The 14834-nt window shown below is 40.8% G+C and overlaps 1 protein-coding gene across 4 annotated transcripts in view; it reads right to left on the minus strand.

Moving 5' to 3' along the window:
* LOC118392355 (solute carrier organic anion transporter family member 1C1-like) overlaps window positions 1–7173 on the minus strand; it is a 176703-nt gene extending 169530 nt beyond the window's left edge. For all 4 annotated transcript variants that reach the window (XR_008062863.1, XR_008062864.1, XM_035784270.2 and 1 more), the window contains exon 1: window positions 6614–7173. The gene's annotated coding sequence lies outside the window, so the exon portion shown is untranslated. The remainder of the gene's footprint in view (window positions 1–6613) is intronic.
* Window positions 7174–14834: the final 7661 nt, after the last annotated feature.

Below are 14834 nucleotides of genomic sequence, written 5' to 3' on the forward strand. Positions count from 1 at the left end.
GCTGAGCATGTGTGCCAAAAATGTGTGTAAAAATTCCATGACTTTGTCAAATAAATCAAGAGATATAAATATACGGTGGGTCAGATTGTTCTTGCATATGTTGAGCCTTGACACAGTGTTGGGTACATGTGTATCACGTTTTATTTAAATACGAATAACCATGTCTGATTTATGCATATGTTTCAGGTCACACCCACTTGAATGTTTATTGGTCAGTACCTGCCATGTTGTTTGAGATGCTAGCCTGGGAACACATGCGTTGTGAGACCTTGGTCCATAGATGCCATGTGTCAATCTGAAATGTAGAGTGGTCATTCGGTGCCAGAGGAGTAGCGTTTTAAGTGTTTTTAATCAAATTCCAAATGGCGGAAAATTCTTCATGACGGACCTTCTGGGCAAATTTGTTATTTGTGAGTAGAGGGACCTATGTACATAATTTCAGGAGTCGAGCTCAAACGGGTTGAGGGGCGTGAGCTTTCAAAGTATGCATTTTAAAATGCTTGTTATAATTGGCCTGGCATTGCATGAGAGGGTGTGACCCTTTAACCATCATGCAAGGTTGCAACCTCCTGGGCCTGACGATCTCACAGGAATTTGCTTTTTATTCACAAATTCGTCTGAAGAAGGGAGTTTATAATCAACGCAACAAATACAGTAATGTTTCACCCAGCTTCGCTGCTTGAACCCCTAATTAGAGTGAACCCACCCTACCTCAGAGGAAAAGCACAATGCTGAAAGACTGATAACCAATTACTGTTGGGTCACTACAGCCATCCCACCTCGCTCTGTGACCAAATACCACACATATTGCATCCTTAATCAAATAAGGCTTTCTATCATTATCTCATTGTCTTGTCCATTATCTGGGATGTAACATGGTCATTATCTGATATTTACATTAGCTGATGAAAATTGACATGGGGCCGGGGAGCGAGAGCGAGACCTCCCCATTAGTCATGTGAGAGCGCTCTGCTGCATACGGCATGGTAAGTAGCTGCAGGGTGTCACTCAGCAGGCGTACCAGAGCCGAGTGTTGATTGCAAAAGGCTTTGCTCTCTCTGACTCACCTAGAGAACAAAACATTAACACAATAACAACAGCCGATAAGAGAACTAATTCACTGGTAAGGCCTACAGTGCTTACTTACAGGTCCTGATACAGACCTGGATAAACAGTTTGTATTTGAAGCCGTGGCCCACGTCGAGTGCATTACTCCGGTTAGTCATGAAATGAAATCTTTCCAGCAGGGCTTTAATAAAGAAAAACAATATTCTACTTGTTGAGCAGTAGGGAGAAGAGACGCCAGCACACCACGAGTGCAATGCTGGCTAGCCTGGAAGGTCATTCTCAAAGGAGGAAGATCATAGAGACAAACATAAATTGATTCACACCATGGTAACCTGTTACAGCTACCCTCTAATCCAATCTCTATCTGACTAACTACAGACCACAGAACTCCATAGACTGGAGCTCATGACTGCTTTACCAGATGGGCAGTTCCATAACACTCCTGTCTCCAAGGATAAGCTTATTATATTCACCAATTTAGTAGAGCCACAGTGTTGTTACAATATGATACATTAAGTCTGATTCCCGTTGAATGAGATCTTATTGAGTTATAGGAACTTGAACCTTTTTGACAATATTTCCGCCTGGATCTCTGCATGCGTAACACTGAGTGGGGATAAAATGTTGCGGATTAATCCCTTATCGACAAAGGAATCAGAATTAAACAGGATTAGTAGCCTAAATTCTTTAATCATATTTGAGAAACCAGAACAGAAATGCTGCGGTTACTTATTTTCTTCACTGTAACTGGTACGGGCATTAATCAGTAGCCAAGCTGTCATTATTACTCTCCTTGGGAAATAATCACATTGACCACCTATTGATTTTTTTCCTGCAGATGAACAAACCTGCTATGTAAACCAAAAAGATGTTGTGCCCTACACGTTGTGCTTACATGTGCTCATAAATCTTTCCATTATATATATATTTTTTTTAAATGCTGTTATAGGTCTTCCTTGTACAAGCATGGACATGGCAACGGCTTTGTGTGCATTTGCTCACAGCAAATTGGCCAGTGTTACCTAGTGTTGATTTTTCAGTAACATTTCTAGTGTTGATTCAGGAGTTAAATTAACTGTAATATTGTTATTTTACAGTAGTGTAAAATAACTCTAGTGTTGGTGTTGATAACTAGTGTTGAGTGTGATTGTGTCCGTTTTACTCTGTGGAGAGAAAAACGGTCTCATCAAAACCAAGCCCATCATCAGACTTTCCAGCTACACATCTTGGGTATTTGTTTTAGTATCTCGGTTTTTGCATTTACAGTGATTGATTGGATTAATCTTATGCTACACAAAGAGATCACATTTTTCTAAACTAATCCAATCAGATAGTTAGATTTATTGCTCCCATTACTGAAACAGTTGTTCCAGTTTCAATGTTTTAGGTAGTCTCATCACAATGTCCCTAAACTTAAGTCATTCTGAGTGCAGGTTGTGGGAGAATAAAAATGCCAACAGTTGGATGGCCTAACACGCTGACCAAACCAGACGAAAGCGTGCGCCGTCGTGCGCATGTTGACACCAGACACGATAAGGACACGCAGTCTCAAATATCCAAATAAACTTTGAGCCAATTATATTAATTTGGTGTTGCTAGCTAATTTGTCCTGTGATATAAACATTGGGTTGTTATTTTACCTGAAATGCACAATTCACTCGAAAAGGCAAGGCACACCGGAAAATTCTATTGGAAGCGTGGTTTAGTGGGGGTGTGGCTTTCAATTCTTTGTTTTTAGCCACCTGCAAATGGAAGTGTTGTACCAGTTTAAGTGGTCTATGGTTATGTTAATTGACAGTTTGAGCATGTCCCCCGCCAGTCCTAAAGTCTTTGTAAATGCTAACATAACAGCTTTTGGCATTAAAGATTTATAAATATTATTGTAACGTCCTTAATCCAAAACTAGTGATCTTGCCAAGAGGTACGGACGGACCTCTTCATGTAACGGTTAAAAATACTGCATAATGTTTCTCCATTAATGCAAACTATATTCACTTCCTACTGTTAAAAAGACAGAGGTGTTATTGCTTTACACTAACAGTGTTAATTCTCTAACTGAGAAAGTGTAACAGCACTAAGCTCAGTGTTGTCAGTGTTGATTTAACACTGGGGAAATTGCTGAGCTGTAATGTCAGGGCAGCCCTGGCCATTACCATAAACTCCTGTATTTAAACTCTTCCGAACGCATAATTTAGAAATCTCAGCAACAGCTCTACCGGTGCCGGTTATATAACAGGTTCGTAATACCGATTTTACAAACTGAACATTTTGGACAGCAGAATAGTTTAAAGAGCAATTGGGAAAGAAGAAGATTGAGATTATGAGAAATTATGCCCAAACATATAGTGGTCCCTATAAACTTGGGGCTGCCATTAATTTGACAGTATTTTACAGGCAAAATATTTTGGGTTTTTCATATTACAGTACACATAATATAAATACAGTATCAAAACAAGTACTGTGTGATGACACACGGTCCAATACTGTAAAATTGTATGTATTATACAGTAAAAAAGTAAATGCTACCGAAATTGGAATTAATGAATGGATTAATTAATCAAATGAATTGAGGGGAGAGGTTTGTATTTTACTGTAATTTACAAGGAATTGCTGCAAGCAGGTTGGCTGCTTGATAAAGTGTTTACACATTACAATATATTAATGAATATTTGTTTTTTTAATACCACTTGCACTTGTAGATGCTTAAACTGGCACTGACTACACTGCAAAACAGACCAGAAGGACAAGGAAAAATGCTCAACCATTTATGGTTTAAGACTTGCTGCCACTCTAATCTGCCCCCCTATACAGTGCTTCGGAAAGCATTCACGCCCCTTGACTTTTTCCACATTGTGCTGTGTTACAGCCTGAATTTAAAATAGATTCCATTTAGATTTGTCACTGGCCTATACACAATAAATCAAATCGTATTTGTGAATTGCGCTGAAAAACTGGTGTAGACCTTACCGTGAAATGCTTACTTACCAGCCCTTAACGAACAAAGCAAGTAAGAAAAATAGTAACACAATAAAATAACAATAATATGGCTACATAAAAGGAGTACTGGTACTGAGTCAATATGCAGGGTTTTGGGTTAGTCGAGCTAATTGATGTAATATGTACAGTGCATTAAATTAAATGTTTTACTCTTCAATCTACAATCAATAACCCATAATGACATTTTTGCAAATGTATTAAAAATGTTAAACTGAAACATCACATTTGCATAAGTATTCAGACACTTTACTCAGTACTTTGTTGAAGCACCTTTGGCAGTGATTACAGCCTCGATTCTTCTTGTGTATAACGCTACAAGCTTGGCACACTTGTATTTGGGGACTTTCTCCCATTCTTCTCTGCAGATTCTCTCAACTTCTGTCAGGTTGGATGGAGAGAGTCACTGCACGACTATTTTTAGGTCTCTCCAGAGATGTTCGATTGGTTCAAGTCTGGGCTCTGGCTGGGCCACTCAAGGACATTCAGAGACTTGTCCCGAAACCACTCCTGCGTTGTCTTGGCTGTGTGCTTAGGGTAGCTTAGCATCCGATTCATCGGACCACTTCCGTATTGAGCGCGTCACTGGTACTTCCTGATTGAGTTTTTGCTCGTAAGTAGGAATCAGGAGGATAAAGTTATGGTCAGATTTGCTAAATGGGCAATAGAGAGGAGAGCTTTGTACGCATCTCTGTGTGTGGAGTAAAGGTGATCTAGTGTTTGTTTTCCTCAGTTGCACATGTGACATGCTGGTAGAAATTCAGAAAAACTGATTTCTGTTTTCCTGCATTAAAGTCCCCGGCCACAAGAACCGCCACCTTTGCATAAGCATTTTCTTGTTTGCTTATGGCCTTATACAGCTCGTTGAGTGGGGTCTTAGTGCCAGCATCGATTTGTGGTGGTAAATAGACAGCTACGAAGAATATAGATGAAAACTATTTTGGTAAATAGTGTGGTCTACAGATTATCGTGAGGTACTCGAACGCAGGAGAGCAAAACCTTTAGACCTAGAGATTGCGCACCAGCTGTTGTTGATAAAGAGACACACACCACCACCCCTGATCTTACTGGAGGCTGCTATTCTGTCTAGCTGATCCACAGAAAACCCAGCTAATTGTATATTATCAATGTCCTTGCTCAGCCACAATATAGGATATTACAGTTTTTAATGTCCCGCTGATAGGATAGTCTCAAATGAGCTCATCCAGTTTATTCTCCAGTGATGGCACGTTTGCCAGTAGAACGGAGGTAAAGGCGAATAATCCACTCCCCGACGCAGTCAGCTCTTCATATGATTGACGGGGATTTGAGTATATCCTTCGCATCAGACTCATTAAAGAAAAAAATCATTGTCCAATTCTAAGTGAGTAATCACTGTTCTGATGTCCAAAACCTACTTTCAGTCATAGTAAACAATGGCGGAAACATTATGTACCAAAAAAGTTCAAAACAGTGCCAAAAAAATTGTTTACACACAAAATAGCACAATTGGTCAGGAGCCCATAAAATGGTGGCCATCCCCTCCGGCGCCAATGTTAACTGACACCAGTTTTGACTTAAAGTGGCTTGAAAATCTATGGCAAGACTTGAAAATGGCTGTTTAGCAATGATCAACAACCAACTTGACAGAGCTTGAAGAATATTTAAAAAATTGCAAATATTGTACAATCTAGGTGTGCAACGTTTAGAGATTTATCCAGTAAGACTCACAGCTGTAATTGCTGCCAAAGGTGATTCTAACATGCATTGAATACTTATGTAAGCAATATATTAGTGTTTTATTTTTAATAACATTTTTACAAATGTTTGCATTTTTTTTCCACTTTGAAATGACAGAATATTTGGTGTGGATCATTGACGAACAAAAAAAAAATCACAATTAAAAAGAATTCTAAGGCTGTGAATCGAAGGGTGTGAATACTTTCTGAAGGCACTGTACATTTTGAATTGATGAAGCACTTTAAATACATAAGAGTTCAATTGTTGCAGCATCCTCATCCAGGAGTGCAACAAATATAGTCTTACAAAGCACACCTCAAAATATGTTAATGAGCCAAACGCTCTAACCACTCGGCTACCTGCTGCCATATATGGTAGAGCACTGTATTCGGTGGTGTGGAATTACAGTACCATTGAAAATACAGCAATCTCCCACAATGCACCATCATTTACAGTATGCTGCACAGTGAAAAAGATCAGATTTTTTTTTACTGTTGATAATACCTCAAATTACTGTATAAATTATAGTTCTGTTACAGTGTAGGTAGGCAGGTTCCTCACTTAAATTCACTGTGAATCTTTGATGCATAAAAGCTCAAATTACATGATTTGTGATGGATACGAGTCATAGCTTTCCAAACACTGAATTCAAAAAACACTCAGACTACAAGTAGCCTAAATAAATAAACGCTAACTAAAATATAGTTGTTTTCCTGGTCGACCTATCTGACAGCTTCGATCTAGTCCAGCTGTGATGCTCAGTATAAGTAAAGCGTCACTACAAAAGCTATCAAACACTTGTGTTGGAGAAAAAAAATGTTGAGTCACTTACCAAGTCTACCATGAAACAATCGCCCTATATTTCCCAATGTGGTAATACAACAAACTATGACAAAAACGCGCGTAATATTCCTGGTGGCAGAGAGTTTGGACAGCGCAGAGTGCGCGGCAGATGTCTCGAGCTCAGGGGAAACTTCTCATATGGATGAAGGCAGTAAAGCCACCGGTTATTAAAGGTCATAGAAGAAGGTATTTCTCAAAAGTTCTTCTTCCCGCCTCTTGTCATCATCACAGTTCCAATTATCTCAATATTTGACCTCTATCAGACCGAGTTTTAACTACATTCTCGCTGAGAAATTAAACAGTTTGGAACCTAAATCTGTTTGTCCAACCCTACACTGATTGTAGAATTTAGCTCACGCACGTGATAACACTTGAAAGGGAGAGAAGGAGACCGCGGTATGGTGATATATGTATCCTAGTTCCAGAATTGATTCGCTCCAACGCAAAGCTTCTCGATGGACAAAAAGGCTAACGAAAATAAAACACCGTGCGGAGGTTATGTTGTTTTGAATTTGTTAACCGTTATTAGGTTGTGATTAAGAGGTAAAGTGATGGTAAAGTCGTTCATTTTCAAAGGGGCGTTGCGGTGTTGGGCATGATCTTTTCACACAAGTTTAATACCAAAACATGTTCTAAGAATCCTAAATCATGCCAGACACTATTTAGCATGTGACGTCTGCAATGCAAGTTTGATGTCAGTGAGAGAAACAAGGCAAACAGATGTTATTGTGTGTAGAATTGTTACATATAATTGTCACATAAGGCATAATACACCATAACAATTCTACTTATATAAAGTAGCCTAGTCCATATTATAATCTGGGTGGTTTGAGCCCTGAATGCTGATTGGCTGACATCCATGGTATATTTAAGCAATAAGGCATGGGGGGTGTGGTATATGGCCAATACACCATGGCTAAGGGCTGTTCTTGGGCATGATGCTTTGGCCATATACCACAAACCCCTGAGGTTGTAATCAGTAATGTAATTTTTGGATTTCCCAAACTCAAGTAACGCAATCTGATTACTTTGTTAGTTTTGGATTACTTTCCCATTAAGAATAAAAATCACCTTTATTCGCCAAGTACATTTACATACACTCAGAATTTTACTTGGTGATATGGTGCTGCTAGTGATAGACAACATTTAGAGACATACAATTGTCCGGTATATGTCTCATCCCAAATCCTACCAGGTTCTGACCACTAGATGATGCTGTTCCTGCTATTATCCCCCAACGTTAAAGGGATAGTTCCCCACATTATGAAATTACATTGGTTTCCTTGCCATGTAAGCAGTCTATTGACAAGTGTATGGCAACAACCCATGCTTCGGTTTTGTTGGCCACTATTTAAAATGCTAACTTTTTAGCATTTGTGGCACAAATCCAATACAAGTCAATGGTACCTACAGTGCCTTCGGGAAGTATTCAGACCCCTTGACCTTTTCCACATTTTATTAGGTTACAGCCTTATTGTAAGGCCCCCCATCGATCTACAGACAACACCCCATAATGAAAAAGCAAAAACAAGTTTAGACATTTTTGCTATTTCATAAATATTTCAAACTGAAATATCATATTTAGATAAGTATTCAGACCCTTTACTCAGTACCTTGTTGAAGCACCTTTGGCAGCGATTACAGCTTTGAGGCTTCTTGGGTATGACTCTACCAGCTTGGCACACCTGTATTCGGGGAGTTTCTCCCATTCTTCTCTGCAGATCCTCTCAAGCTCTGTCAGGTTGGATGGGGAGCATTGCTGCACAGCTATTTTCAGGACTCTCCAGAAATGTTTGATCAGGTTCAAGTCCAGGCTCTGGCTGGGCCACTCAAGGACATTCAGAGACTTGTTCCGAAGCCACTCCTGTATTGTCTTGGCTGTGTGCTTAGGTTAGTTCTCCTGTTGGAATTTTTGTATTTTTTTTATTTCACCTTTATTTAACCAGGTAGGCTAGTTGAGAACAAGTTCTCATTTGCAACTGCGACCTGGCCAAGATAAAGCATAGCATTGTGAACAGATAACACAGAGTTACACATGGAGTAAACAATTAACAAGTCAATAACACAGTAGAAAAAAAAGGGGGAGTCTATATACAATGTGTGCAAAAGGCATGAGGAGGTAGGCGAATAATTACAATTTTGCAGATTAGTGATAAAGTGATAAAGTGGAGTGATAAATGATCAGATGGTCATATACAGGTAGAGATATTGGTGTGCAAAAGAGCAGAAAAGTAAATAAATAAAACAGTATGGGGATGAGGTAGGTGAAAATGGGTGGGCTATTTACCAATAGACTATGTACAGCTGCAGCGATTGGTTAGCTGCTCAGATAGCTGATGTTTGAAGTTGGTGAGGGAGATAAAAGTCTCCAACTTCAGCGATTTTTGTCACAGTCACAGGCAGCAGAGTACTGGAACGAAAGGCGGCCAAATTAGGTGTTGGCTTTAGGGATGATCAATGAGATACACCTGCTGGAGCGCGTGCTACGGATGGGTGTTGCCATCGTGACCAGTGAACTGAGATACGGCGGAGCTTTACCTAGCATGGACTTGTAGATGACCTGGAGCCAGTGGGTCTGGCGACGAATATGTTGCGAGGGCCAGCCGACTAGAGCATACAAGTCGCAGTGGTGGGTGGTATAAGGTGCTTTAGTGACAAAACGGATGGCACTGTGATAGACTGCATCCAGTTTGCTGAGTAGAGTGTTGGAAGCCATTTTGTAGATGACATCGCCGGAGTCGAGGTTCGGTAGGATAGTCAGTTTTACTAGGGTAAGCTTGGCGGCGTGAGTGAAGGAGGCTTTGTTGCGGAATAGAAAGCCGACTCTTGATTTGATTTTCGATTGGAGATGTTTGATATGAGTCTGGAAGGAGAGTTTGCAGTCTAGCCAGACACCTAGGTACTTATAGATGTCCACATATTCTAGGTCGGAACCATCCAGGGTGGTGATGCTAGTCGGGCATGCGGGTGCAGGCAGCGATCGGTTGAAAAGCATGCATTTGGTTTTACTAGCGTTTAAGAGCAGTTGGAGGCCATGGAAGGAGTGTTGTATGGCATTGAAGCTCGTTTGGAGGTTAGATAGCACTCGTTTGGAGGTTAGATAGCACAGTGTCCAATGAAGGTGAACCTTCGCCCCCAGTGTGTGGTCCTGTGTGGTCCTGAGCACTCTGGAGCAGGTTTTCATCAAGGATCTTTCTGTACTTTGCTCTGTAAATCTTTCCCTCGATCCTGACTAGTCTCCCAGTCCTTGCCGCTGAAAAACATCCCCACAGCATGATGCTGCCACCACTATGCTTCACCGTAGGGATGGTGCCAGGTTTCCTCCAGACGTGACGCTTAGCATTCAGGCCAAAGAGTTCAATCTTGGTTTCATCAGACCAGAGAATCTTGTTTTGCATGGTCTGAGAGTCTTTAGGAGCCTTTTGGCAAACTCCAAGCGGACTGTCATGTGCCTTTTACTGAGGAGTGGCTTCCGTCTGGCCACTCTACCATAAAGGCCTGATTGGTGGAGTGCTGCAGAGATTGTTGTCCTTTTGGCAGGTTCTCCCATCCCCACAGAGGAACTCTAGAGCTCTGTCAGAGTGACCATCGGGTTCTTGGTCACCTCCCTAACCAAGGCCCTTCTCCCCCGATAGCTCAGTTTGGTCGGTCGGCCACCTGTAGGAAGTGTCTTAACGGTTCCAAACTTGTTCCATTTAAGAATGATTGAGGCAACTGTGTTCTTGGGGACCTTCAATGCTGCATAAATGTTTAGGTACCCTTCCCCAGATCTGTTCCTCGACACAATCCTTTGTTGGAGCTCTAAGGACAATTCCTTTGACCTCATGGCTTGGTTTTTGCTCTGACAGGCACTGTCAACAGTGGGACCTAATATAGACAGGTGTGTGCCTTTCCAAATCATGTCCAATCAATTGAAATTACCACAGTTGGACTCCAATCAAGTTGTGGAATCATCTCAAGAATGGTCAATGGAAACAGCATGCACCTGAGCTCAATTTAGAGTCTCATAGCAAAGGGCTAATAAAGGTATCATTGACTTGCATTGGACAAAGTGGTCAGAGAAAACCAAAGCATGGGTTGCTGTCATACCTTGTCCATAGACTGCTTACAGGGTAAGGAAACCAATATGTCATTTTGTAATTTGGGTGAACAATCCCTAATAGCAGGAACAGCACCAATCTGACATGGTGGGTGTCATGGCTTCCTGAAATGACATGGAACGACCCAGTAGCTTACAGACAGCATGGTATATTAGAAGTTGGATGTGTGTCATTATGTAATGTGTGCCATTATGTAATGACAGACAGTAAAATACAGTAAAATTGACTGTATTATACTGTAAAAATTAAATTAAAAGTAGATGCAACCATAATCAGAATGAATTAATGGACATTTATTGAGGGGAGGGGTTTATTTTTCACAGTATTTTACTGTAATTAGAAGGGATTGGTGCACACAGGTTGGCTGCTAGGTAAAGTGTTTACACATTACAGCATATTAATGAATATTTGGTGATTTATATCACTTGCACTTCTAGAGGTCATAACAAAGGATTCCAAACTGGCAGCTACTACAGGGCAAAAACAGACCAAAAGGACATGGAAAAATGCTCAATCATTTAAGATGTAAGACTTGCTGCCACTCCAATCTGTCCCCTACACAAATTGATGGGGGGCGCTATAATCGCATACGAGTTAAATTGGTACAGCATTCTCACTCATGGTTGCAACAAATACGGTGTATCCTCTTACAAGACACTCCTCAAAATATGTTAATGAGCCAGAAACAACAACACCATGCACCTAGTGGTCAAAAGGTTTTTGGTGCTCTAAAGATACGGTACTGTATTCTGTGCGGTGGTATTACAGTACCATTGCAAATACAGCAATTCTTTCCCCGTCCGCAACTTTTTCCCACAACGCACCAAAATTTACAGAATGCTGCAGTAAAATGTTTCAGGGTATTTTACTGTTGATAATACCCCAAATTACCATATAATTTACAGTTATCCATTACATTGTAATCAGATTACATGTAATCAGTTACTCCCCAACCCACACACATCTTTGTTTTACTGTCCTTGTGGGGACCAAAAAAAGTATTCCCATTCAAATCCTATTTTCCCTAACCCTAATTGTAACCCTAAACCTAACCCTTTAAAGGTGTGTATCAATTTAACCTTTTTATTTCTTGCTGAAATGAACGATAAGGTCCTTATTCTTCCAAAACCGTACCGCAAGCTTTGCATGTTAATGTTCAGACCTTGTGTTGGGGCTTTAACAAAACTTTGTACAAAAGACTTTGTCCAATATAATGGAACGGAGACTCGCAATCAAGGGCCAATTAAAAATTAGCTAGCAACAGCAAGCTAGGTAAATGTCCATGAATGTTTCATGTGTGTTTCAACCTGGCCCAAATTAATAGTTGGTTCACAATTGTTTTTTGTATTTTAACCTGCGTGTCATGAGAACATCTGGAGGGCATAGGCAAAAAATCTACATGCGCACGATTTGGTCAGAGACGGTTTGGTCAAGGTGTAAGCCTAAAGTAGTCTTTTTCCTTATGGGAACCAGCGAAATGTCCCCACTTGTCAGAATTGTCCTTGCGAAGACTTCTGGTCCCCACAATGATAGTAAAACCACACACACACATACACACACACACAGTGGGGCATGCGTGTGTAGGTACACTGTACATATACACGCATGCACGCACGCGGGTCAAATGGTGTTTCCTGTGTTGTCGATATGTTATGCCTTATCATTAAACTGATTTGCAATGCACTGCACATTCATGGAATGACCCTAAATGTAATTCACCCCAGTATTCTAAAGGACATGTAGGGCTTACTCATGCTGGAGATAAATTACATTCCTACATTTTGACTCAATGAGACGTGTCTGGAAAATGTGTCCACAAAGCAACTCTGACGTCAATGGGACCAAGCTGAAGAAAATGTGAAATAGATAAAGGTTCGAAGTAGGCCTAGATATTTTTTTCCGAGCGAACAGAAGCAGTATTCATCTCCTGGTCATTAATCTGCAGTCATCTGCATCTGATCTAGCCATGTTTTGAACATATCCCCTACATGGTTCTATTTCAACCAACATTGGACCAAAAGACTGTCTCTGAATTGTGCTGAAGGGTGCTATACCGGATGCTCTATAGGCTTAGTATTTACACCTCAATCACACCTACAGAGTCATTGTATTTTGGTACATCAGAAGAGTTTTAGCCAATCAGTTGTGTTGAGACAAGGTAGGGATGGTATAGAGAAGATAGCCCTGTTCGGTAAAATACCAAGTTCATGTTATGGCAGGAAACAGCTCAGATAAGCAAATAGAAACAACCGTCCATCATTACTTTAAGACATGGTCATTCAATGCAGAACATTTTAAGTACTTTGAAAGTTTCTTCAAATGCAGTCGCAGAAACCATCAAGCGCTCTGATGAAACTGGCTCTCATGAGGACCGCCACAGCAAAAGAAGATCCAGAGTTACCTATGCTGCAGAAGATACATTAATTAGAGTTATCAGCCTCAGAAATTGCAGCCCAAATAAATGCTTCATAGAGTTCAAGTAACAGACACATCTCAACATCAACTGTTCAGAGGAGACTGCGTGAATCAGGCCTTCATGGTCAAATTGCTGCAAAGAAACCACTACCAAAGGACACCAATAAGAAGAAGATATTTGCTTGGGCCAAGAGACACGAGCAATGGACATTAGACTGGTGGTAATCTGTCCTTTGGTCTGATGAGTCCAAATTTGAGATTTTTGGTTCCAACCGCCATGTCTTTGTGAGATGCAGAGTAGGTGAACAGATGATCTCTGCATGTGTGGTTCCCACCATGAAGCATGGAGGAGGAGGTGTGATGGTGTGAATTTATTTAGAATTGTATTTATTTAGATTTATTTAGCACACTTAACCAGCATGTCTACCACAGCATTCTGCAGCGATACGCCAGTGGCATCATCATTTGTTTTTCTAAAGGACAATGACCAAAAACACACCTCCAGGCTGTGTAAGAGCTATTTGACCAAGAAGAAGAGTGATGGAGTACTGCATTAGTTGACCTGGCCTCCACAATCACCCGACCTCAACCCAATTGTGATGGTTTGGGATGAGTTGGACTGCAGAATGAAGGAAAAGCAGCCAACATGTGTGGGAACTCCTTCAAGACTATTGGAAAATCAGTCTTTATGAAGCTGGTTGAGAGAATGCCAAGCGTGTGCAAAGCTGAAATCAAGGCATGGCTACTTTGAAGAAAATACAAATATAAAATATATTATATTGTTTAACACTTTTTTGGTTACTACATGATTCCATATGTGTTGTTTCGTAGTGTTGATGCCTTCACTATTATTCTACAATGTAGAAAATAGTAAAAACTGAAGAAAAACCCTTGAATGAGTAGGTGTGTCCAAACTTTAGATTGGGACTGTATTTCCAGATGATGCTGTGTACCATTTTGCGCAATGACGCTGTAGGTGTGATGCAGGCATTAGGCCATGTCTCTGAGGCACAGGTCACTCGACCCAGATTAAACCTACTGTACCTGGACACAGAGGTATTCCCAGAGGAGAGGTGGCTTTTTAAAATCTACATCCAAGAAACCAAATGAGTGTGTTTTGCCATCAAGTTGCTTTAAATCAACTCATCAAATTGCAGAATTTTATAGTGCAAGATCCCTAAGCGTGGCTCAAACCTTGGTCACCATGATCGAGGGCAGGAGTCGTGACTGCTGCTCCAAGAAACCTAACTTGTTTGGTGGAACGGTTATCAGTTTTATAAACACTAGGCTTGCTATCCCTAAAAAAGCTACCTACCCCCAACAAACTTTCTTTCAAGTCCCTTCACATGTTTGACATGACAAGGCCATCTTACCAGGTTCTCTTCACTGACACCATTGTAGCGTGTCAGCAGGAGTGTGTCCTCAAGCAGGGCTTGAAGCAGGTTGCTTTGTCCCAGGGCAGCGGCTTTTGACACCTGGACATGCTCCAAGAAAGCTAGTTCCCTTGGGGGAGCGATTATTGGTCTTATTAACTCTTGGTTTGTTGGGTTTGTTAAAATACTTCCCTCACATGTGACACTGACCCCTCAGTGACATCTATTTAAACAAAACGAGTGAGGAATAAGTAGGAACAAATAGCCTTGGATATTACACACACACACACACTACTCAACTCTTGAAGTGTTTATTTGTGTT

The sequence above is a fragment of the Oncorhynchus keta genome, chromosome 13, assembly GCF_023373465.1.
Source record: "Oncorhynchus keta strain PuntledgeMale-10-30-2019 chromosome 13, Oket_V2, whole genome shotgun sequence".
NCBI classification, from domain to species: Eukaryota; Metazoa; Chordata; class Actinopteri; order Salmoniformes; family Salmonidae; genus Oncorhynchus; species Oncorhynchus keta.